General features: G+C 46.2%; 1 long non-coding RNA gene across 3 annotated transcripts in view; it reads right to left on the bottom strand.

The window, feature by feature from the left end:
- The window catches only part of LOC137541183 (uncharacterized), a 231,266-nt gene extending 206,941 nt beyond the window's left edge, over positions 1-24,325 (bottom strand). For 2 of the 3 annotated variants that reach the window (XR_011025100.1, XR_011025098.1), the window contains exons 1-2: positions 24,262-24,325; positions 8,534-8,657 (exon numbers count right to left, since the gene is read on the bottom strand). This is a non-coding gene — a long non-coding RNA (uncharacterized lncRNA). Of the gene's footprint in view, positions 1-8,533; positions 8,658-19,537; positions 19,601-24,261 lie in introns of those variants that run through there. The other variant, XR_011025099.1, reaches the window with a different exon arrangement.
- Positions 24,326-26,744: the final 2,419 nt, after the last annotated feature.

The raw sequence follows: 26,744 nt of genomic DNA, 5'->3' as shown, positions 1-26,744 counted from the left end.
AGTCCACGTCCCAAAACCACATTCATGCTGTTTTAAAACATGTGGGTGCATGGGATTGCCAGTTAAGCACATCTGACATTGTTTTTAATTAGTCTAGCAAAAAGTAAATATACCTTAAGTAAGGCCGATTCAGGTTTCACAGAAAGACACGAGTACTCAGGTACGACAAGTTACAGGACAACAAGTTGCTTGACATGCTCCAGCCATATCTGAGCACGGATGAGCCGAGCCTTCAGCTCAGGACGAGTGTGACTGGACATGCAAGCACAATCCCTCTTCTTAAGGGGGCACTCTAGTAGCTACAAACAGATGTTTTTCAACTAAGCCCAGCACTGCAGGGAATATGAATGCAAACACTGTCAGTGCGTAGTTGCAAGAAAGCAAGAACAGAAACAAGACAAGAGCTGGCCAGTCGTGTGCAGAGCGCCTATAAACATAACAAAATGGTCAAATCAGACCATAAGATTGTGATGTTGATAGGGACCTATCCAGTTCAGCGAGTCCCTTCTTTTTTTTTTTAAGTATACTTGAGATAAATACAGCGAAAGGTCAAGTACACGACTGAGCTAGTCGGAAACTACCGTGCATGTGCGGCCATGTGCCTCCTCAATCGTGCTACAATCGCTGGGAGCGTTCTGCACCAGCGCAGCTACAAGTTTTACCTAACCGCACAGGTGCAGAAACCTCCCAGTCACAGGAGCGTGATTGAGGAGGCACCTGGCCGCGCAAGCACCGGGGCTGACAGCAGGAGAATGGATGGGACCAAACAGACATTGAGGGAGCCAAGGGACTACAGGGGGCGGGAGGAAGCACCAGGTAAGTATAAATCCTTGTGCTGTATTTACCTCAGGATTACTTTAAAGACTAAACTCACACCGCATTTTCACTTGGAAAATTCTTAATTATTGTATAAAATCCTGAATCCAAAATATGCAAGCCACAAACAATCTATATGTACCTTTGGTAAATATAAATGATTTCATGTGGTCATAAAACAAAAGATATTTGCAATTAGCGTACATTCAACATTGTGGCAGGCAATTTGGACGCAGGGTGAAGCCAAACGACACCTCATCATGCACCTGGAGAAACTCCCGGCCTCCGCTAGGGCCCATTCACACCTAAACGCTAGTGCTTTTTAAAGTGCTAGTGCTTAGTTACCCTATGGCCCTGTTCTCACTGCCGCGATTGGCGCCGATTGCGGGCGGTTTGCAACGTTAGCGCCAATCGCAACCACATTACCTGCAGCAGTTTTGAGGCGATTCAGTAGCGATCACTGCATAGTGCTTATAAAGCGCTGACTGAAATTGCAGAAGTATACAGTGATTTTTTTTTACCGGGCTAATCGTGGCAAAATCGTGGCTCTCTGCCAAGAACTTCTTGATGCACCCCCTCTTTCGTGTCACCAACCCCTCCCTCTAGATTGTAAGCCTTTGGCAGGGCCCTCTCCCCTTGTGTATCATACTTGACTGTGTGCACTTTACCCAGATCTATGAAACTTGTATTTTTACCACTCCCACTCCAGTGTATGATCTGGCATTGTATTACTATCCCTGTATTGTGTGGAGTATCTTTTTGCTTATTACCTGTATTGTATCTATTGTCTATTACCTGTATTGTGCTTTCACCCGTAACCATTGCCTGTAATCCTATTTATTGTACAGTGCTGCGTAATATGTTGGCGCTATATAAATCCAATAAATAATAATATTACTATCACTCGTGCAAGTGTTTCCCGATTTTAAGTGTGAATTAGGTCCTTAATTACTATTCCCCCCTCCGGGCTGTAGCAACTCAGGGGGACATGGAATTCGGGCCCCGGCTATTGTGCCGAAATAAGCTCTCTCATTGTAAACATTCATGCTTACGTGAGCAAGAAAGATTGCCCATAATACATCACTGTTGAATATGAAAATCATCCTTTGTTCTCCTAAAAGCCAGACACACGTCAATAATTGTTCATGTACAGCCTATTCATTTTACAAAGCCATACCGATCCAACATGCATACCAGCTGTTTCAGTGTTTTTGCTCCTCATTGGTGCAAGGCGTGGATTAATCTGGCTCTAGGAGACATGGCTTGGACCAAGAAGTATAGACTACCTGGATGGCTCATGGTGACCCAAACCATTGGGATGTTATGTTGGGGCGCTCTTTCTAATCAGAATCTGATCAGAGACGAATATATTCCTGCCACACGCTGCAATTTACTGCCAGATCGATTATTTCCAAATTGTCCAATCTGATTGCCGATCAATTTTTAGATCGATTTTCCGTTCACTTCTATGGAAAATCAATCAGAAATCAGATCAGACATGTTGGAAGTAAAACTGCCAGAAAATATCATCATGTGTACCTAGCATTAGACATCTATTGACGCTATCACTCTACCCTCACGCAAGCAAGATCTTCATCTGGACCAATCGATTTGAGCATCGATCTCCAGCAGATTTGATCACAGTAACCGAATCTGCTGGGGAAAATAAACTAGCATATGGGCACTTTAAAAGCACGTAAACATGAGCATCTGCTTAACTATCGTTCCAACTTGTGTGATGGACGATAGGTTGGGCGTTTGTACGGGCAGTAAACGGCTAGACGACCAAATAATTACAAGCGATTTTCCCAACCCAACCGGCGGATCTACTGACCAACTATCGTGCAGGTTGGCCACGTGTATACAGTTAGTTGTTTAGTTGGTCAGTGCATGTGCATGTAATGGCTGTGCAAAGTCATGCCGTTGCTTGTGCATTAAGTTGCACATGTGTACAAAAGTCACTGAAAAGCTATTATTACCGTAAGTCACTGCTATTAAGCTATTATTCTGTTGAAATCTCTTATATTGCTGGTAGCATAAATGCAGATGTGCCAGTGTGATCATTCATGTGTATTAGGAAACAGTATATATTTCCTGTGTATAGTCTGAATTAATGAAATCAACAGATGTACACAGGTCGCACAATGTCACCTCCAGCTGCATTATGGCACATCTAGGTCAGGAATGTTAATATAGCCACACCAGGGGGATATTCACACCTTCCATCTTATCTCTGGGCACAATTCCCACCTGGGGATTAAAGCTTCCAAAACAACAGGAAGACCCCAAGACAGTCCCTCAAGCTTAATGAGGGGAGGACAAGGCTGTCCAGGGACCTGCTCACTGGGGAGCCAATGTCACACAGCTATCCACCTTTTGTCAGCAATATCATATAGCAGTTAAAGGCTGTTCTGTCTGTAAATGGGAAATAGCACAAGTGAGGAGTAGTTTGTTTTTTTATGAACAGTGACATGATACTGTCACCACTCAGCTAGTAATAGAGGATTCTTCCACTATCAACATTAACCTACCTCCTAAGAGCAGATACACTGACAGGGTGTAATTAGCACAGGTCCCTATTAAGTGGAAAAGCAAGTGAAGTATGATCTGGTATTAGCGGAGCAGATATGGTGACATCAAACCAACAAACACTGATTCAGGTAATACCTTCAATTATTATCTGTACATGGTTCATCGCAAGCCTTCAAAACAGTAAAGAGGTACTGTAGTGACATATAGGTGAATACAGTAAATTAATCAGGATACCCACTTTTATGTTATTTTTTTCTGGTTTCAGCATCAGAAACACTTGCTATATCTATACATTGCTGTATATTGGTATGTAGTCCCGCCCTGTCATTGATGCCTAGCCTAGGCTATTTAGCTATGTGGAATTCTCCTCCCACAGCATTCTGGGAGGCAAAGTATATTTTGCACTGGCTTCCGAACTCTCAGTAAAAAAACATTCCACAGAGCTGCACCTGACCGGTCTAAAGGTGTTGCCACCTGTGACACGTTTCAGAATGTAAATAAGGGTGAGGAAATATTTCACAATGGGTAAACACTGACTAAATAAATTATAAATGAACACTGTAAAAAATAACCAATTTTATTCAATATTTTATTTTGTTCCTTTTTTAATTTTCTTCTTCAGGCATAATACAGAACTGAATCAAAAAGGTTCAGAGCTTCTGATCCAGTTCTCTATCATGTCTGATGAAGAAACGTAATGTTTTGAAAGCTTGCAATACACCTTGTACAGTTAGTCAAACATTTCTGCCGCCCGGACGTGAAGCTCACATCCATGCGGCTGCTCTGCTGCGGTGCGGTGCCACGCTTCGGAGCGCTGCCGCGCGCAATCGCGGGCGCGCCCCCGTGGTGTCCCCCGGTAGCCCTGGGATCAGTGAACGGGAACATGGTTCCCGATCACCGAGCCGTGTCCCCAGCAGAAAAACCAAAGCGCTCTTACAAGAGGCTTTAGTCTTTCTGCACGTAAAAATTTCCGCATCCCCCTTGTGTTTCCGCTTAGCGAGAAGCACAAGGAGGGGGAAAAAAAAAAGTCAAGGTGGCTATCTTGTGGCCAAATAGTAAAACTACATCTACATATTTTTACATTACAATTTACATATATAATAACATAAAAAATTAACTGTTTATTTCCCACACCAAAATATGACCCAAATAAAATTTTTAATGAAAAAAAAAAAAAAAAAAAAAAAGAAGACAAATAGTTACCTAAGGGTCTGAACTTTTTAAATATGCATGTGAAGGGGGTATACTACGAACATTTTTTAAATTATAAGCTTGTAAATAGTGATGGATGCAAAACGGAAAAAATGCACCTTTATTTCCAAATAAAATATTGGCGCCATACATTGTGATAGGGACAAAATTTAAATGGTGTCATAACCGAGACAAACGGACAAATAAAATACATAGGTTTTAATTATGGTAGCGTGGATTATTTTAAAGCTATAATGGCCGAAAACTGAGAAATAATGAATTGTTTCCATTTTTTTCTTATTAATCCTGTTAAAATGCATTTATAAAAAAATAATTCTTAGCAAAATGTACCACCCAAAGAAAGCCTAATTAGTGGCGGAAAGAACAAGATATAGGTCAATAAATTGTGATAAGTTGTGATAAAGTTATTAGCGAATGAATGGGAGGTGAAAATTGCTTTGATGCATAAGGTGAAAAAGCCCCGCGGGCTGAAATGGTTAAAGGACTCACAAGGCCAAAATAGAAACCTAGTTTTACCTATCTGGGGCTTCTTCCAGCTGCTAGAAGTCATTTGGGAGCCTCAGCGCAGCTCTGGTCCTCTCCAGGATCCCGCTGTAAGGATCGCTGTCCCCCGGTGGATCGGCACCTTCCGCGCGCGCGTGTGTGTGAGCGCCCACGTCATAAGAAGCATACTGCACCTGGTTATGTGGGTGGGCCCATGCGTAGAAGACTCCAACCCATCGGGGGTCAGCAATCCTTACAGGCTGCCAGCAGGATCCCGGAGAGGCCTGGAGCTGTGCCGAGGCACCCAAATGACTTCTAGGGGCTGGAAGAAACCCCAGGTAAGTAAAACTACATCTCTTTAGTGGCCTCGTGAGACCTTTAAACGTATTGCCTGAAACAGCGTTTGTTGGTTTGATTCTAGCATATTCTATGGAGTGAGCAGAGTTAATTGGTAATGTAAAGAAAAACTGCGCTTGCGCGATAATGCAAATCACTGAAACAGTAACATAACAGGATCTTATCTGTGGTAGGAGGTTCGCTCAGGACACAGGAAGTAAACATTCAGTACAGAACACAGAAACTATAGCACAAGCTGTTACCCAGGTTGTAAACAAACATTAATAAGTTTAGGCAAGCAAACATCTCTAGTATAACGGCCTTGTGGAACACAGAAATCAGAGTTTCCCCTTTCAAACCTGTCACTCAGACCCAGATACACCCGCTTGCTGTGGGCAACATTTGGTGATGAGGCCCAAAGATATCTCCTTAGTTGTTGCCTATGAAAGAGATACAGCGTTTGTTTATGTGGTCTGCATAGGGTATCATTCATGAACAGGCTGTCGGTAAGGGGAACCCGTGCGGGAGAATACCGCCGTCGGTAGTTTATCCTTCTGGGTGGTCATTCATAAAGTTTGTGCCTGGGGCGGTAGCAGTGCGGAGGTTTTCTGGAGAATGGTGTCGGCAGGCGGGCGGTAGGCATGCGGAAACAGAAAAGCTGGCTAAGTCCCTCCATGCGGTGCTCTCTCTGCTGATGTGTGGGAGGTCCGTCCCATTCACTTACATGTATTCCGCAAGCTTCCCGCTACATCCAGGGGATCGGTAATCCCCTTCCGCATACCGCTATGCGGAAATGTTTATGAATGAACATTTTGCTACTTTTTCTGGATACCTGTGTATCCACACTGCACAAGGCGGTACGTTGTTACTCTGCACGGGAATGTCAGCTCCGCATGCGGAAAGAGGCTTTATGAATTCACAACTTGCTCAGTGCTCGGTAAAGTCAGCGGTATTACGCTTTTCCGCATGCGGGAATGCTTTATGAATGATAGCCATAGTCACTTAATTTCTAAAGATATCATCTACTCATGTACAGCCTAATGTTCAAAACAGCAAAAGGCCTAAGAGAGCGATCACACTAGTGCATTTCAGCAGTATTGTGACGCAATGGGAAAAATCATGTTATGATTTTCTATTGTTTGCTGCATTTTCTGGAGGCATCAGCGTTTCTGTGCAGTGTTTCTGTGCAGCGTTCAAAAAAAGATGCAACCTGCACTACTTTCCCGCACAACCAATGCATTTTCTTACCAAAAACACTGTAAACAAAAATGAATGTATTCAACCGCTTGCAGAGAATCATTTGCGTTTCCCGAAGACACAACTGTGACTGTGCCCTAACTTCACAAAATGTTTATTTCTAATACCTCTTGAGGAACGTACATGTGCAGTATATATGACAGACAAGGGAAAACTGTATAAAAACAATTATCATTCAAAGCATAAAAAAAAGCTTTAGGCAAGGGTCACACTTAGCAGAATCGCATGCCTTTTCCCTTCAGCAGATAGTGGAAAATGCATGTAGTGTGACCCGAACCTAAAGTGTACCAGAAGGAGGTTAGCACCTGCTGTCTATTGTGCTACATGACCCTCCACTGAGCCAATTATTATTGTTTTCTCTTAACTTATTTAAGTATTTATATAGCGCTGACATATTACGCAGCGCTGTACAGAGTATATTGTCTTGTCACTAAATGTCCCTCAAAGGGGCTCACAATCTAGTCCCTACTATAGTCATAGGTCTATGCATGTATTGTGTAGTGCATGTATCATAGTCTAGGGCCAATTCAGAGGGAAGCCAATTAACTTATATGTATGTTTTTGGAATGAAACTGGAGTGCCCGGAGGAAACCCACGCAGACGCAGGGAGAACATACAAACTCCTTGCAGGATGATTGACCTGGCTGGGATTCGAACCTAGAACCCAGCGTTGCAAAGCAAGAGCGCTAACCACTATGCCACTGTGCTGCCCACAGATGCACTTTGTGGTGTCCACAGGTTTGTGATGGCTGCCATTCAATCTGGGTGCAATTACACCACTCTAAGCACTCTGTAACCTACCGGTATTTGGATCTCAGGGGAGATAATCTGCAGCGGTCAGAGTTCACAGTCAAAAGCTGCACTTCTGTATGAGACGTGCCTGCACTCATCTTCCATCTAATTTATAGTACCTCCTTTAAGTACTTTATAACATAGGCTGAAGGGTCCAAATGCGTGAATGTGCACCAGTGTGCTCCTGCAGTGCAAGTGCGCTTTAGTGAAGGAGTTGGACTTTTATAAACGCCCTATTTCCACTAAAGATGCAGAAATAGGACATTTATAAACTCTTCATCCATGCCCTCATAATTTCCCGCCTTGACTACTGCAATGCCCTTCTGTCTGGTCTCCCTATGACCCGAAAAGCCCCACTGCAGTCCATCATGAATGCGGCAGCCAGAATTATCCACTGCTCCCATCGCTCCACCACGGCGGATCCCCTCCTTGAATCTCTCCACTGGCTTCCTATCCAGTCCAGAATCAGATTCAAGATACTGTGTCTGGCCTACAAATCTGTCCACAAAACCTGCCCAACCTACATTTCCAATCTTACCCAGGAGGTACACACCTAGCCGCTCACTCCGCTCTTCCAATGAACTTCGCCTGACTGCACCCGCATCACCCAGTCCCATGCACACCTCCAGGACTTCTCAAGAGCTGTTCCAACACTATGGAACTCCCTACCTCCACCCATTAGGGCAGCCCCCTCCTTCAACATCTTCAAGAAAGCCCTCAAAACTCACCTTTTCACTCAGGCCTACTACTCCTCACAAGTGCTCTAAACCCACAGCTGAACTCTGGTCCCCTACCTTTCGTGTCCTTACCTCTCCCTCTAGATTATAAGCCTTTGGGCAGGGTCCTCCTCCTTTTGTGTCCTACCTGATCATGCACCTCCATTACTGTGCATCCATGCTATGTATTTGAGTGAACCTAACTTGCCTAATCTCCATGCTACCATCCAGTGACTGACTAAGCATTACCTTGTACTCATACTGTGCTGCATGATCTGGTCTTTCTTGTATTCAGGTATTGTCATTTTGCACAACACTGTCATTGTGTTTATGGGTGCATTAATGCATTAACTTTGTGCAATGGTGACTGAAAAGATTGTGTGACTTACTGTTCCTGAAGACTTCTCAGCAGACAAAGCTGCTGCTCTTATGGTCAGTCACAAGTACAGAAGATATTCACGCCACAACGCTGCAGATGGCGACTTCAACACGGCCCAATCTGCTTAAACTAAGCTGGCAAAGGTAAAGACAAAATCAGCATCCCTGAATATTCCTTCATTTCTCACAATTTATTCAATTCTGTTAGGACGATGAATGAAACGATAATTATTTTGTACTTATAGTAGATGTAAATGTTTACTTCTAACAAGTTTGGTATTTGAATTTGTGTTATTGAATTCTGAACATGCAAATCTTCCCAAACAGCACCCCACTGCAGCACCATATCAGTACCGAACAAGTGGAGGTGGTCAGTGGGAGTTCACTTGCTGTATTTTTTGCAGGGCTGTGTAGTTGGAGTCGGAGTCGAGCAGTCGGAGCAATTTTGGGTACCTGGAGTCGGTGGTTTCATAAACTGAGGAGTCGGAGTTGGGTGATTTTTGTACCAAATCCATCGCCCTGGTAATTATTAGACTAAGGAGTCGGAGTAGAAGCCATTTTGGGTATCTGGAGTTGGAGTCGGAGAGTTGGAACTATTTTGGGTACCTGGAGTCGGAGTTGGTGGTTTCATAAACTGAGGAGTCGGAGTTGGATGATTTTTGTACCGACTCCGCAGCCCTGATTTTTTTTACTATAAGGGTTTGTTCACACTATAAGCGTTTTCGTGTTTTTTTTAAGCGATTGCGATTTTTGAAATCACTCTAAAAGTGCTTGTGAAATGATTTGCTATGAGTGTTCATACTTGAGTGCTCCGCTTTCTATTGAATAGCAAATGCGGTTCCCGTAACATGTTCTGAGCATTTGTGTTCAATAGAAAGTATAGGGAAATCGCAAAGCTCTTGAAAAAGAGTTTTGAATAGCGAATTCACGAGTGCGTTTATGAATAAATACAAAGAGTTCACTTCCAGACTGATGTCAGGAAGTGTAAAAAAAAAAAAAAAAAAAAAAAATTGCTCCACAAATGTGCTTGTTTTCTAAGCGCAAAGCAAAGGGAAAAGCGCATTTAAAATCACTAACCAAATCGCCCAGTGCTTGTGATAGCGCTGGCGATTTGTAATGTGAACAAGGCCTAAAGCTGGCCACTAACGGTCCAATTTCTAGAGAAAAATCGTTCGAGCGATCTGAAATTCTGATCGGACGAAAAATCGTTCACTACACCATCAACTAACCAATCATTGCTTCCTATCTATCACGACCACCAAGAAAATCCAAATTTTCGTTCGACGAAAATTCATTCGGGCGACATTTTTGTTCACTCGTTCATAATCGATTGTGTCCACCAATGGAGATTATTTACAACCAATCCGATCAGAATTTCTGATCGCTCGAACGATTTTTCGCTAGAAATTGGACCGTTAGTGGCCAGCTTAAGATTCACTTCTTCTCCCCTAAAAGTGTGTGTTGGGGGGGGGGAGGGGAGTCACTGCATCTTATAGTCCAAATGTAGGAAGTTCCTGACTTGTAAATGCCTGCCAATACGAACCTCCAACCCGCCGTAATGTCAAATGGAGGGCAAAAGGGGGCACAGAGGAGGGCTCAAGGACAAAAAGGGGCATAGAGGAAGACACAAGGAGGACAGGGGCAGACACAGGAGGACACAAGGGGAACAGAGGAGGACACAGGAGGACACAAGAGATACAAGGGGGCATGAGATACAAAGGGGGCATAATCCACAATATGCCGCTTCACCATGGATGCACCAGGTTTAGTATACTTTTTTTTTTTACCCAGGTTTTTATCCTCTAAACTTGGGTGCATTTTATGGTCAGGAGCATCTTATCTTCTGAAAAATACAGCTCTGCACGGCGCGCATGACATGACACCAAAGCTTTCTGCATCCAAAGTCGGAAGAGGAAGTATGGAGTCACATGACGTGCGCCGTGAAGCACAAGTAAGTAAACACACACTGACTCCATCCGCTTATTCTGTACTGATATGGTGCTGCAGCATGCTGTTCGAGAGAATTCGGGTGTTTAGAACTCAATAATACGCGAATGAACACCAACACTACTAATGACATCACCAGAGGTTTTTGTAATTGCAAAATAGTGTCATTTTTACAATATATGTATGTTATTTTCTTTATCTGTTTAAATAAAAGCATTGAAAAATAAAAAGGTAGAAAAATAAAAAGATTACTTCTAAATTAGAAAGCAAAAAAAAAACAAAAAAAAACAACTACTATATTTTCTGGCGTATAAGACTAGTCGAGGGTCGTCTTATATGCCAGGTGTCGTCTTATAGGGCAGGTGCTGAAACTTCTGAGCTGGACTGGAGAATCTGCGGTTGCCACATATAGTGGGGGGGGGGGGGGTGACACAAAAACGTCTGCGGCTGCATCCCCACCATATGCAGCGACCGCATGAAAGCAGCTGTACAAGTAGTCTTGTAGACAGGGATAGCTGACCAATTCAAGAAGACTTTGTATACAACAACGAGCCGGTAAGGTACATCGCTTGCCATGATTGGCTGGTTGTTGTATACTGGGTACCACATACAGTACAGCACCAGTATCTGTACCTGTTTATACAGTATAGCACAAGTACATACAGTACAGTATACAAATGTCCAACAGTCAAGAGGGGTCGTCTTATACGGCGAGTATATCACAAAATGTAAATTTTAACTGGAGAAGTTAGGGGTCGTCTTATACGCCGGACTATATGGTACTTTATGATGTTTTACAACGCACTAAACATCACAGCGGCCGGTGTGCTAAAGGGTACATTAGCTCAGGCTTGATGTGTACTGAACCAAAAGGAACCTTAACCTCCTTAGCAGTATGGCTCAGCTCGTCCATTACGGCCGGAGGGTGCGGCTCAGGCCCTGCTGGGCCGATCCGCTTCAAATAAAAAGGTGCACACGCAGCCAGCACTTTGCCAGCCGCGTGTGCTACCTGATCGCCGCCGCTCTGCGGCGATCCGCCGCGAGCAGCGGCGAAAGAGGGTCCCCCCAGCCGCCCGAGCCCTGCGCAGCCGGACCAATCAGTTCTGGCCAGCGCTAAGGGCTGGATCGGAGGTGGCTGACGTCAGGACGTCGGCTGACGTCCATGACGTCACTCCGCTCGTCGCCATGGCGACGAGGAAAGCAAAACAAGGAGGTTCTTGTTACTTCTGATCGCCGGTGCCGATCAGAAGTATGCGTCAGGAGCGCCCTCTAGTGGGCTTTCATGCAGCCAACTTTTAGTTGGCTGCATGTAATAGATTTTTTTTTTATTAAAAAAAAAAACCTCCCGCAGCCGCCCTGGCGATCTTTTTTTTTTTTAACAGTAAAATTTTTTATTTTTTTTTAAAAGAAACATTACAACATAAGACAATGTGATAGAACAATGAGGTACAGTTGTGGTTATCAATACAAGACAATGCATCAGAGAGATTCCTGATACAAACCCACTTAAATGTCAAGTATAGTACAGTTGCATAAACACCGTTGTGGTACCAGGTTAGTGTTACATATTGGGTTGCCAGTATCCAAGAAACCACCCTGTAGAGAAGAAGACAGAAGCGGAGAAGAGAGAAGAAGAGAAAAAGAAGAAAGAAGAGATGACCGTCCGTACCCCGAGTTGCCCCCGACCCCCTACCTCCGCGTGGTTTAATCCTCATAGATCAGAGAGACTAAAATTATTATATCAGTATTGGAAAAAATTCAGAGTCCGTAGGGTCCATAATTCTGGTCTCCCATATGCCCCAGATTTTATGGTATTTCTTTGGGCATCTCCTATTCAGGTATGTAGTTTTATATACGCCCTGGCGATCTTAATAGAATGCCAGGGTGGTTAAAGAGTAACTGTTAGGCTTAAAAACCAAAATCAATTCCCTATTTCTATCTGCAATACAGATAAAAATGATGCTAAAAAAGAAATGCCTAACTTAAAAAAAACAACAAATCTTACTATTTTATTAATTACAGAGGAATCCTCATGTCCCCAGCTCTAAAGTACCCAGCAATTAGCCACAAAAGAGAAGTTGCAGTGCAGGCTGGGGCTGGGGTGGGGTGGGGGAGTTCTCCTTTACTGGCTGCAGCCTGTGTCACTCACGCCTATCCCTCTCTCATTGGCCGCCTCACGTCCAGGGCCGGATTTCTGGCAAGGCCAACCTAGGCAGTGGCCTAGGGCGGCAGATAATCAGCCCTTGTTTAGGGCGGCTGATGGGTGTCAAAGCAAACACACTATTAAAGTGCTTTCCTGCCCACGCCATCATTCATTCTGGCCTGCGGCTACACTCTACCATTACACAAGCAGCCAGAACCGATCCATCCACGGCCACCCTCTGCTATCTTCAAACTCTGATGCAGGGCGGCCGCAAACGGACCGGGTCTGGCTGCCTCACATTACAGTGCTAGCTAGCTGCTTGTGTAATGGTGGAGGATAGTGGATCCGGCGGCCAAAATGAATGATTTGATATCATGATTGCACTTGCACAGCACAGGAAGCGTGGATGGCCAGGCACAGCACGAACTTGAAGGCTGGGTGACCGGGGCTGCAGGCACACGTGGAGGAAGATACCGGCGGGAAGAAGCAGAAACTATACAGTTCCGTGAGCCTCAGCAGCCTGCAGTTCAGCCTGGCCAGGGAGAACTTCAACTTCTGCAGAGATTAGGAGACGCGGGGCAGCTGTTAGTTCCTTTCCCCCTCCGGTACGAGTCAGACACGCAGCAAAGCACGGGGGAAGGGGAGAGGGCTCAGCTGAACGGAATTCAGCTCACATGGGGAGAAGGACTCCTATGGCTGGCTGCAGGAAGCTGGATGATTGATGTGGCCTGAGTCTCTGAAGCTGTTACCTGGCCTGCATGCATGTGAGTACATGTCCTGCTTCTGAGTCCTGACACCCTCTCTCCCACCCCACAGCATTAGGTGGTCCATTTGTCCCCTTCCTCTCTATTAAGGCACCACTGCTCCCAGCAAGCTCCCCTCCCTTTCCATAGAGCTACCACTGCTTAGCAAACTCCCCCATCTTTAATATAGAGATCCTACCACTGCTCCCAGCAAGCCCCCCACTTCTATAGAGAGGTACTACTGCTCCCAGCACACCATCCCTTGTTATAGAGGCACCACTGCTCCCAGTAAGTCTCCCCACCATTTATATAGTTACTACAGCTGCCAGCATGCCCTCCCCCCCTCTGTAGATGCATTAGAGATTCCAGCAAGCCCTCCCACTCCCAGCATGCGCCTCTCCTCCATAGAGCCCACCCTTTCCATAGAGGTACCACAGATCCCAGCATGCCCCTCCTTCATATAGTATTGTTTTCCCTCGGGGACCCAGTGCCATCTGGCATGTCCCCCCCCCCCCTTTCCCTGGTCTCCCCTAAGTAAATAGTGGTCCCCCAGAGCTTCGCAGCAGAGCACACCGACACCCAGCTGGCATGCTCCTCTGCATGTTTTTCCGTCTTGAGGGTGTACATGCCGTCAGGTCACAGAGATGAGGCACCCACGAGGATGAAGCCACCAGAGGAGCAAGGCAGCCAGATGGGTGAGCGCGCTCCACTGAAAATGTTCTGCAGGGGACCACTATTCACATTGGAGGAGGCCTGGGGGGCCCAGCAGCCATCTTTGAGGCCTTAGGGGATAACCGATACTATATGGAACGTAGTGCCTCTATGGAAGAGGAGGTACATGCTGGGAGCTGTGGTGTCTCTATGGAGGGAAGGAGCACGCTGGGAGCTGTGGTACTTTTATAAAGGGGGTGTGTAGGGCTTGCTGACAGCTGTGGTGCCTCTATGGAGGAGGGGGTAGTCCAGGGGCTTCCTGTAATTTTCCTCTACCCCACCTTTCCAGTGCTGGGTTCCTCTCTAGTTAAATGGGTATCTTCAGTATGCAAGTGTGACTGTGAGCGAGTGTATCTGTATTGGGTATGGACAAGTAAGGTCTGCACATGCCCAGTTACAGAGTAAAAAAAAGCATTGCACAAGTGCCTTAGTTCTACTGGGCTTGCACAGACCTTACTTGTACATGCCCAGTACGGACACACTCATGCCTGCACAATGAAGAAACCTATTCGAGCAGAGAGTGACCCAGCTGGTGACAGATGGCCTTGGGCAGTAGAATGTACAAATGCGGCCCTGGTGATTAGACACAGATGATGGGGAATTAAACAGCAGTGTTCTCCCCAGGCTCTTTTAGCCGGGTGCTCCACCCGGCTATTTTTGGTGAGCACCCAGCTGTCATCAGTTCACCTCCTATGCTGTAAGCAGAGAAGCACCGGCCCTGCATTCTCTCATCTCGCCCCACCCGGCTACTTTTTCATACCACCCGGCTACATTTTCAAGCCACCGGGCTGGAAAAAATTTCTGGGGAGAACACTGAACAGGCTAAAAACTAAATACATACATGGTGCATTTCTTTATGTTTTCCTTCTGTCCTGTGCAAGACTCCATATGTTTGCTGGGGGAAAATGGGAAAATTGTGTGTGTGCGTGCGAGGTGTGTGAGGGGAGAGTGTTTACGGTTGGTCAGGGGGCGGCTGATGATAGTTGGCCTAGGGCAGTAAAAGGTACAAATCCGGCCCTGCTCACGTCTGCACTGTCCGCCCCCTCCCCGCACTCAAGTCCGGCAGGCATCTCCGTCCCTTTATTCTGGGGGGCAGCAGGCACCTCCGCATCCATGGGGACCCCCGGCCCTGCTACTATTTACAAAGGGATTCCCCCTGCATTATCCCTCCACTCTGTAACATCCCCACTCGGCCCTCAGCATTATAGAGCTTAGCGGGGAAGAATATATGCAGCGCACACAGATTCTCCTCAACATGGTTCCAGGCGCTGGAGCTGCATTTATTCTTCCCTGCTAAGCGCTGTTATGCTGCGAGACGAGATGGATGCTGCAGGGATGAGGGTAAATGCAGGGGGAATCACTATTGATATAGTAGCAGGGCTGGGGGGTTCTCATGGATGCAGGGATGCCACTACAGTAGCGATGGCTATTGCTGTGGGGAGGAGGGGGGGGGGGTAAGGGATGAAATGACGCCAACACTGGCTGGAGGGACTAAAGATGGCCCCTGCCAGGGAAAAGGATTCTGTGCATTTCCTTTTTTTATTTTATATAATTAACTCAAATCAATTCGTGGACAGTGCAATACATCTATCATGTAAGTAGAGCTAGTAGTTATCTACTTATATGTGTGTGTTTTTATCCTGGCATAGTATGGCTGACAGCTCCTCTTTAAAGGACAACTGAAGAATATGGAGGCTGCCATATTTATTTCAATTTAAACAATACCAGATGTCTGGCAGCCTTTCAGTTGTGTCTGATTTACACCAGAAACAAGCATGCAGCTAATCTTGTCAGATCTGACAATAATGTCAGAAACACCTGATCTGCTGCATGCTTGTTCAGGGTCTGTGGCTAAATGTATTAGAGGCAGAAGATCAGCAGGATAACCAGAATTCATCGCCTTCCCTGTGGTTCTGTTTGTGAAAAGGAATAGATTTCTCATGTAAAAGGCTACTGATTGGGATAAAGTTCAATTCTTGGTCGGAGTTAGTCACACTTGTGTGTGTGGGAAACTTTTTCACACCTTTTTGGGACACTATGCATGTTTCTGGTTAAACGCAAGTGTTTTTTTTTTACAGCAGTTAATGGTTGCCAATGAGAATTAAAACGTGGTATGCAACAAAGTAGGGCATGTTGTCAATTTTAAATGTGAAAAAAATTGCAATGTTTTTTTAAATTGCAGAAGGCCCATAGGAATACTTTATTTGAGTTTTGCAGTGCCATTTCACATTGCGTGAAATTGCCTGCGATTTGAACAAGTGTGACTCCTATCTAAAGCCCTCGGCCAGGATACGTTAGTTGTGAAGTGCTTTTATTTTGATGAAAACAGAAGTTGAATGACACCGGATATGCTGCATGCTTGTTCAAGGTCTATGGCTAAAAGTAATAGAGGCAGAGAATCAGCAGGATAGCCAGGCAACTGGTATTGCTTAAAAATAAATAAATATGGCAGCCTCCATATCCATCTCGCTTCAGGTTCCCTTTGAGGCCTCTTTCACAGTAGGACGTTGCGTTTTGATGCGATGTTAAAGCCGCAACGCAAATTACAACGCAACGCCCCCCACAAAAATCGCAACGTAACTTAATGCCCGTTTTTGTCGCATACAGGCAATGAAAAGTATGCTTTCAAGTCATTACTGAGCATGTGCAAACAGTCCAATGCAGCTAATAACGTGTATAACGCACTGCATGCAGCACTTTCTAAAAACCAGGGCTGTGGAGTTGGTACAAAAATCTTCCGACTCCAACTCCAACTCCTCAGTTTCTGAAACCACGACTCCGACTCCAACTCCAGGTACCCAAAATGGCTCAGACTCAGACTCCTTAGTCTAATACCTAACAGGGCTGTGGATTTTGTACAAAAATCATCCGACTCCAACTCCTCAGTTTATGAAATCAACGACTCCAACTCCGACTCCAGGTGCCCAAAATTGCCCTGACTCCGACTCCATAGCCCTGCACTACACGTGACACACAAACGCAACATGTGCACTGTGAATGTCGCAGACTTAGTATTGCTGTGCGTTAGTCTGCGTTGAATTTTCTAACATGCAACTTTAACATCGCACTGTGAAAGAGGCCTAAAGGATACCTGAGGTGAGAGGTATATGGAGGCTGCCATATTTATTTCCTTTTAAGCAATACCAGTTTCCTGGCTATCCTGCCGATCCCCTGCCTGTAATATTTTTAGCTATAGACCCTGAACAAGCTTGCAGCAGGTCAGGTGGTTCTGACTGTTATAACAAGATTAGCTGCATGCTTGTTTCTGGTGTGATTCATGCATTACTGCAACCAAATAGACCAGCAGGACTGCCAGGCAATTGGCATGTTTTTTAAAAGGAAATGCATATGGCAGCCTCCATATCTCTTTTGTTACAGTTGTCCTTTAGGCCTCTTTCACACCAAGACGTTGCGTTTTAGGGGACGTTAAGTTCGCATAACGTGCCCCTAACGAAACGCATGGTGATGTTGAAGTTGGACGTCAGATTGAGCCGCGTTATGGGGCTCTTGGTGCTATCTTGGGAAGTTCGGATCTTTTCAATGATTCGGATGATTCGAATCGGATCATTGAAAAGATCCAGATCTTTGAACAGAATCTTGGAAACATTTTACTAGGGAAGCAGGAGTGCAGCAGAGTGAGAGGTGCAGGAGAATGAGGGCACATTGAGGGTGCTAATAAGGAAGGGAGAGATGCAGCAGGAAGATTGTGCTTGTGCACAGAAGCTGCAGTTCCCGTTTCTTCCAGACATCCACTGTGAACCGAATCCTTCATTGTGATGATCTGGATGATTCGACTCACAAAAAAGGTCCGGATCATTCATGATCTGGACAACACTACAGTGCAGTGAATATTAATTAGCCATGTGGCTAGACACAATAGTGGACTCTCCCCTCCTCCTCTCCTGACATACATTACTGAGCATATGCAAGCAGTCTTAAGGTGGCCATACACTGGTCGATTTGCCATCAGATTCGACCAACAGATAGATCCCTCTCTGATCGAATCTGATCAGAGAGGGATCGTATGGCCACCTTTACTGCAAACAGATTGTGAATCGATTTCAGCCTGAAACCGTTCACAATCTGTGGTGGGGGTGCTGGTGCTGCCGCTGCCCCCACCTGCCCGCATACATTACCTGCTCCGGCCGGCACGACTCACCCTCTGTCCCCGCAGATTCTTCTCCGCGCTGGCCCCCCTTCCGGCTGGGTTGTCTTCACTGAACTTCCCGTCCGGAGGAAGTTTAAACAATAGAGGGCGCTCTACTGTTTAAACTTCCTGCCGGGACAGGAAGTTCAATGAAGCAGCAGCCGGTCCGGAACCCACCGCGGAGAAGAATCTGCGGGGACAGAGGATGAGTCGCACCGGCCGGAGCAGGTAATGTATTGCTGCTAGCGTCGGCCGTCGAGCATTCGAACGCCGCTATCGACGCACTCCCCACCCGCCGGCGACCGAGAACAATCTTCCGCACGGACGGCTCGACGGGAATGATCGATTTTGGACAGAAATCGATTGTTCTGTCAGCGGTGTGCGCGGCGATTTCACAGCCGATCCGATCACTGTGATCGGATCGGCTGTATATCGGCGGGAAATTCGTTAGGTGTATGGGCCCCTTAACGCAGCCACATAGGAGTATAACGCACAGCATGCTGCACTTTCATTTAACGTGCAGCATTATACTCGTATTCAACGTGGGCACTGTGAACAGCTCATTGATTTTTAATTGCTGTGAGTTGGGCTGCGTCACAGGCTGCTGTAACGTGGGACTTTAACGTCCCACTGAAAGCAGCCATAAGGAAGGAAGGGCATCTGGCTACCTTATACTGGGGGAGTCCAATAGCAAACTATGCTGGGGAAGAACCACCCGGCTACCTTTATTGGGGGGGGGGGGGGTAGAATGGTGGCATCTGGCTACCTATGCTGGGTATAATTTTCAGATTAGGACTTTTTCACACAGAAAACAATGATTTCAACGCCTGTCAGCTGGTCCTGTGCATCGGCAGTGAAGAGGCAGCCCAGATCATGGAAGTCACATCTGGCCTCAGTTGTGCTCAGAAGAAACGTGTTGTATTTTTCTGCCCCCGTGTAATGCCACCGCTTGTTAAACAATGACAAGTGGGAGGTTACAAGCTCTACTACTTGGCTGCATGTAATTGCAGATGAAAGACACTCATAATGCACCTGTGTGAAAGAGGCCTTAACCTCCCTGGCCGTATTGACGGTTTTACACGTCAATACAAAATGTGCTGCGAACGGTATTGACGTGCATACATGTCAATACTCTCCTGCACTGTATACTAGACCCTTGCTTGACACATTTTAGCAAGTTACAAGAAAAAAAAAGGTTATGAGAACGAATTGGATCACTTTTCGCACAGAAATCCTGGGGAAATTGAACACCAGGGATGTTAAAATACCATGCTGGCACTTTGAGATAAATAAGTGAGCATTAGGTTGCAGTTTGGGTACTCACTCTCTAATGCTCGGTACACACGATGCATTTTTTCGGTCGATTTTCCGTCCGATTGGTTTTTTCGCTCGGTTCTCTTATCTTTTCTTATCAATTTCCATTCACTTCTATGCAAAATTGACCAGAAAAATGATCGGAAATAATATCAGACATGACGGAAATGATCTATCGAACCATCTATCTAACACAAAATTGTATGGGGTTCTTTTCCGTTAGCTGGGCGCATCCTGTAGGTGGGGACAAAACTCCACCAGAGTTACATCTTTCCTTACTATCCATGGAGGGGGAATAGTAATTAGCGCCACCTGCCGCATGCACCCGGCTAACGGAAAAGTACCTTGTATGGTGAGTACCTAGCATAAGGCAGTGGTCACAATTGCCAAAAACACAGCCTTTTCCTGGCGCCATGAAAACGCACATCATGCTTCCCAATGCAGAATCACTGTGCAAAGGGAGCCATTGCGCACCTTTTTCCGCATTACTACCGCACATTTACCGCATGCGGAAACAACATGCGGAAAATTTTGTGAATCGCAACATGCCGATGTTTTGATCGCAAATTTCCCGCACTGAATTTAGCGCATGCGGGAAGTCATTGAGAATAAAGCCCAATGAAAGTCAATGGTGATGCAGCGGTATTGCGTTTTAGTGCGTTTTTTTTATGTCCACTCCCTGTTGACTTCCTAGTGATTGCATAAAAAACGCATACAAAACACATTAGATTTATATATGCGAACCGCAAACGCATTAAAAAGCACGCAAAATGCACGAAACAAAACCGCAAACGATCAGAAAATGCACAAGCAGCAAAATGTTACCTTTCCCACACTGCCTTGTGTGTTCCTACCCTCAAGTCACAATTATTTGCATCTCATTGACCTAGTTTTTACTGCAGCTCAGGAGATTTTAATCTCACTGTAGAGCAAATAATTTCAAAATGTAGATAACATTTCTAAAAAAAACAACAAACTTTTGCAGATGGAAACTGTTGAATGACAAAAAAGTGATTTATTTTTTAAAGATAAAGGCCACAAATGATTTTTTTTTCCAATGTGCAATTCAATGACACCTAATGGAGTCTCCTCACAAAACTTGCATTAGGTTTGTGAGTCCACACTAGAGATGGGCTGAAAAATCAACTTTAGGCTCTTCTTCCCACTTGTGAGCTGCTTGCAATGCAGGTATCCATAGCAACGCACAGCACTTGGGTTCCTCTTGATGTGGTGCAGAGCCCATTTTTTCTTAGGCCTCTTTTCCACGAACTTCTGATAAGCATTAAAATGCCTCTCAAACTCTTACAACTGCTTGCTGCTGCCCGGAAACTGCTTGTTGCTGCCTGGTAACTGCTCACTGCAGCCTGGCAACTGCTTGCTGAGCACACAGCACAGCAGTCCGTGGAAAGGAGGCCTTACAATGGTCCATATGCAATTCCCTTTTTCTCCTGAGTTTACTCCTAGTAGATAACGTTTCATCTTCAAATTAGAATAACTTTTCTACCAAAAAGTTGATAGAAAAGTACTATCAAAATTATTTTGAGTATTTTTTTATTTTTTTTTGCACAGGCATTATCAGATTCAGAAACCAACTGCAGGGGTGGTCAATGAGATGCAAATTTTGAGTTGATGCAAAATATGTAAATTAGTGCAGCTTGACAATGGACCAATCAAATTTTACCTCAGCAGGATTCGATTGGTTCATTTTAAAGCTGCATACATTTGCATAATGTTGCATCCACTTAAAATTATTTGTATCTCATTGACCATTCCTAACCAACTGTTAATTCTCTGATAACTGACTAACCGTAACGGTTTCTCCTGTGCACACTTCCTAAAAACTGTCTTGTTTATTATTTAGTATTTATATAGTGCCAGCATCTTCAGCAGCGCTGTGCAGCGTATACGGTCTTGTCACTTAACTGTTCCTTTAGGCCAGGGGTGCCCAACCTTTTTCAGCCAGGGGCCCGCTATCCTGACCAAACTTTTCTCTGGGGCCCGGGGGTAGTGGCGGCAGCTACCCCTCTACCTTTTTCCCCGATTTGGAGTGTAGTATATAGGTAAGTAGGTATCTAGGTATAGTTGCACCCAGTATAGGTAGCTAATAGATGCCCCTGTATAAAGACTATAGTTGCCCCAGTATAGTTAGGTAGTATAGTTACCCCAGTATAGCTAGTACAGTTAGCCCAGTATAGCTAGCATATTTACCTCAGTATAGCTAGCATAGTTAGGCCACGGAGGGAGAGGGGGAAAGGCCAGACCTGCCGCCCGGTGGTTGGGGACCCCTGCTTTAGGCTGCTTTCACAGTGGGACGTTATAGCGGAGCAGTGCTTTTCAGCGCTGCTAGATTTGGGCGCAGACAGCGCCGCCATAGACTATAAAGGGATTCGGTCTATAGCGGCGCTCAGTGAGTACCGTCGGCGCCGTCAGAAAACGGAGCCGAGGTTGCTTAAAAATCATAATTCGGCTTCCAGCAATCGCTGGAAGCCGAATTATTTCATTCCCCCACTATCCATGGCGGCCTGGAGGGGGAATAGTAATTAATTCGGCCCGGACTTGTGCAGAAGCAGGACCAGCTATATAACAGCTGGATCCTGCGCCCAATTCAAATGTACTCCGTTATAGTCCCACGTTACAGCAGCCTGTAACGCAGCCCAACTCACAGCAATGAAAAATCAATGGGCTGTTCACAGTGCCCACGTTGCGTTTGAGTATAACGCAGCACGTTAAATGCGCCTGCGCAGTCCGCTCCGGCCCACGTGGTGGTGATTGACAGCGCCGCTTGCGAAGGCGCCGTACAGAGCGACCTGGAGGTCGCTCTGACGTAATCGCCCGCAACCGGGATGGACCTGCGGCGAACGGCTGCGGGAAGAGCTGCGGCGAAGGACATGCTGGGAGTTTGGAGCTGGAGGAAGCCCCCGGTAAGTACCACTCATTTTACTAGACTTTGCCTGATGACTCCTTTAAAGAGACACTGAAGCGAGAATAATTCTCGCTTCAGAGCTCATAGTTAGCAGGGGTACGTGTGCCCCTGCTAAAACGCCGCTATCCCGCGGCTAAACGGGGGTCCCTTCACCCCCAACCCCCCCCCGCAAAATCAATGACCCAATTGGTCATAGATTTTGCTGCTCCTAGAGGCAGGGCTAACGGCTGCAGCGCTGCCTCTAGTCGCGTCTATCAGCGGCGCATCGCCGCCTCTCAGTGAAGGAAGACTGAGGGGCGGGGGAGAGGCGGAGATACGCGCTGACAGACGCGTGTTGGGCAGGGCTGCGGCGGTTAGCCCTGCCCCAACCAGGAAGAGATCCCCCGCTGCACCGAGGTGATTTCGGGGGGTCAGGGACCCCCGTTTAGCCGCGCGATAGCGGCATTTTAGCAGGGGCACACATGCCCCTGCTAACTATGAGCTCTGAAGCGAGATTTATTCTCGCTTCAGAGACTCTTTAAGCCCCATACAAATGCTCAAAATCAAACAACTTTTGCTGTGAAACAAGATGAAATAACCCCTACAAAGTTTCTTGATATTGTTCACACAACTGATAAGACGTCAATCCAACTGTTGGATGTCTTATCAGTTGTGTGAACAATAGCAAGAAACTTTTTTTGGGTTGTTTCAAAACTAAAGTTGTTTGATAACTGTGCTGCGTAAAAGACCGCTGTTGAACGTGTGTAGGGCTTTTGTTTAGGGACAATTTAGAGGTAAGTGCCTGGAGGAAACCCTTGCAGACACAGGGAGAAGATGCAAACTCCTTGCAGATAGTGCCCTGGCTAGGGTTCAAACTGGGGGACACAGCTCTGCAAGTTGCCTCTCTGCTGCCCTCATCTTTTTGGGGAGCAAGGAAAAACTGAGTAGTAAGAAAAAGGTCTAGAAGACAGTAGTTTTCAGATGTGATGGCTGGCCACATTACATATTGATTTTTTATTTTATTTTTTTAAAGCAAACATCACACATGCCCAATACAAAACGCAAGGAAGGTTTTACAAAGCCAGTTCCAGCAATGCACTCAAGTCTGGATTACTGTAGTTGTGTTGTGTAGTTGTGGACTAGGGGTGCTGCTTCCCAAAGTGGCAGCAGGACAATGGAAGTGTGGTTAAAATTAATATATGGAAGGAGTATGCATAAGGGGGACAACACCTTAACGTACATGGAGGTAACACATACATTGGGCATAATTCAAAGCTTTTTTCACCAGTTTCCCTGTTTTCACCTTATCTGTTACTAAGTTCCCAAAGTGAAAAAATGTAATATACTTAAGGTAAGAAAAGTAATATTTAAATTAAGTTAATCGGGAGCAACTTACTTTGAGTGATTATTTTGCTTGTAAATGTGGCAAAAGGTTATTTTTAACAATTAGGTGATTAATAAGTCGTGTTTGAGATTTGTGAATAGAGCCCAATGTGAGGTCACTGTGCTACCGTAGTAGTGCACATGCAAGGCGAAGGGGCCACAAGAAACTCGGGTCAAGGGAGGAAAAACGAATGCAGCCTTGAATGGTCACATAGCAGCAGCACGTGTGTGGAATGGGAAGCTGTGAGAGGAGCCACTATTCCCTATGTGCACCGTCACTGACACGCATGTATATATATAGCTGAATGAGACTGTCCAGGGGACATGGCGCTCCTCCTGGGCAGCACAGCAATGCGCAGTCACAGTGTCACACACGCTGCTTGGATGACAAGAGTGACATTAGGACGCGTGCTCAGCAAGAGTCAAAAACAATGCACGCACCGCATTACCTCAGCAGTCAGCAAATGGCGGGAGCGCTCTTCTCTGTTCGGCGGCTCCGCCCATTTACAGGAGGGCGGAGCTGAAATCGAGTTCGGCGGGAGAGGGAGTGTCTGGCCACTCACGTCTCCTTCTGCGGCTGAGTCAGTGCGCACGCGGGGCTTGGCGAATATTGCCGAATGTGCACATGTTGCTAACTTGCTATCTGCACTGCGGTAAAGTCAGTGTTTCATTGAAAAGCTAGGTTGCTATTCCGTTAGTGTGTGTTGGCAGTTCAGTGAAATGCACAGCGCCTTCTGGCCCTACTTATTATTGATTTTAGTATAGTACTGGTATTTAGCTTGTACATTGACTGATACCAGAGTTGTAATTAATTACTGTTAGTATATTTCTAGGGTTAGTGCCCTGATACTGTTTTCTGTAGTATAACCTCATATGGATAGTTGCCAACCTGCCTGGAGTTTGTATGGCCTTAATGGGAACTAAGTATTATCTAGCTAATCTCCACCTCCCCAATGGATGTTTGCTGTGGAGGCGGGGTGGTTCTTTCATGAAGAGGCAGCTCCCCTCACCAAATGTCAACCCGCCTCCACCTCCCCCCCCCCCTTCTCCAAGATGTGGGGCGCTGCTTCACTCACCTGCTGTTGGCATTCCAGCGATGGGATGTAAATCGGCCCATCCAGCGTACTGTATCCATGGGTACAGTGGGTCACATAGGCACCTCTGTAGTCAGAGAGAAAGCACAGCTGGTGATCACATCACTAATCTGCTGTTAGCGGATAAGTGATGCTGTGCTGGTGCAGCACATACCTGGCATCCTGGGGATCAGATGCTGCGGGCCAACAGGGAGGAGGTGCCGTCTTGGAAGAAGCAGAGGGAGGTAATCGTAGTGCCAGTGCTTGCAACCCAATGTGTCTCTTCTCACCGATTTGACTTTGCTTTGCACATATGGGGGGGAATCGCTCTCACGCTGCCGTCCTCCGGTTCAAGAACCGGGACCCATCACTGGCGTCAGTCGGCTCCAGTCTACGCACGAGAAGTGTGCCCTCTATGTATCTCTCCAGCAGCTGCTGGATACGTAGAGGGCGCACTTCTCGTGCATAGACTGGAGCCGACTGACGGCAGTGACGGGACCCGGTTCCCCGATGCTGCAGACAGCGGAGGATGGCGCGTGGGAGCGATCTGAGCGGATGGGGCTGCAGGAAGCCCCAAGTATGTATAAATCTATATATCTATAGAACCAGCCACCTATATGGAAGCCTCAATCTTCTCTCACCCGGCACTGCAGAACTGCAAATTTTCTATACCGGTATAGCTCTTCCTCAGCTGGCACAGTGTATGCTGGGAGATTTACGGTAATACCCATTGATGTGATTACATCTCCTGGGCAGGAGGTGTAACCACATCTATGAACTACATCTCTCAGCCTGCATAGTGGCGGCTGGGGACACAGTATATCATTGTGGGAATTTCAACCAAGAAAATGAGGTGGAGGGGGGGGGGTGGGTTGCAGCAGGCATTTACTTGTCCGTGGAGCAGTCCTCCTGCAGGTAAGTAAATGTCTGGTGTACCTCAAAAGCCAGACCAGCCTGGCAGATAATCTCGCTGAGTGATGAAGGTCAAGGGCATTTTTCACCTAACTGGTGGTTAACTCACTCGTCTTGCAGCGCTTGGTCCCCGGTTAGAATCCCAGCCAGGGCACTATCTGCACGGAGTCTGTATGTTCTCCCCGTATCTGTGTGGGTTTCCTCCCACATCCCATAAGCATACAGATACTTTAATTGGCTTCCCCCTAAAATTGGCCATAGACTATGATGGACATATGATGGAAGGGGTTAGATTGTGAGCCCCCAACCCGCTCTCTCTAGAGCTATGTCAGCTCTTGGGCCACCTCCAACACTACATGTCGCCAGTCTTGAGGCTAGTGACGTTAGTACAGAATTGTGCCCTGAACTGTCACCCACGGAATCAAGTCCTGATCCTGGCAGATGACAAATCTGTAGTGACCCAAAGAAAAAAAACAACAGTCACATACTTATGGAAAGTGAAGGCTCTGGATCCTATAGAGCCTTCCTGCCCTCTCACAGAGTTCTGGCTCCAGCGCTGTCCCCCGTATGAATCTGCCATCTCCAGGAGCCATTGGAAGCACTCGCTTCTCCAAGGGCTTCCAAAGACTGCTCGTCTCCAAGGGCTTCCAAAGACTGCTTGCTCCATTGTGCGCACTTGTGCATGCGCAGAACGGCGCCGCCCATCTTCGGATGCACTTGGAGACGCAAGTGCATCCGAGGATCCCAGAGGGCGCTTTGGACCACTTGATTGAATCAGTGTAACGGGTGACAGAGCTGGAACAAGGGAACCAAGCCAGGATAGGTAGGACTCTAAGATTCAAAGTCTTCCCTCTCCGTAGGTGAGTATGTGACTTTTTTTTTTATTACCTTGGCTTCCACATCACTTTCAAATTGTGATGGACAAATGACTATGGTATAGATTAGAT

This window comes from Hyperolius riggenbachi, chromosome 12 (assembly GCF_040937935.1).
Source record: "Hyperolius riggenbachi isolate aHypRig1 chromosome 12, aHypRig1.pri, whole genome shotgun sequence".
In the NCBI taxonomy this organism is placed as follows: Eukaryota; Metazoa; Chordata; class Amphibia; order Anura; family Hyperoliidae; genus Hyperolius; species Hyperolius riggenbachi.
Note: the sequence above shows the minus strand (reverse complement) of the source record. Positions and strands in the feature narration are given on the sequence as shown.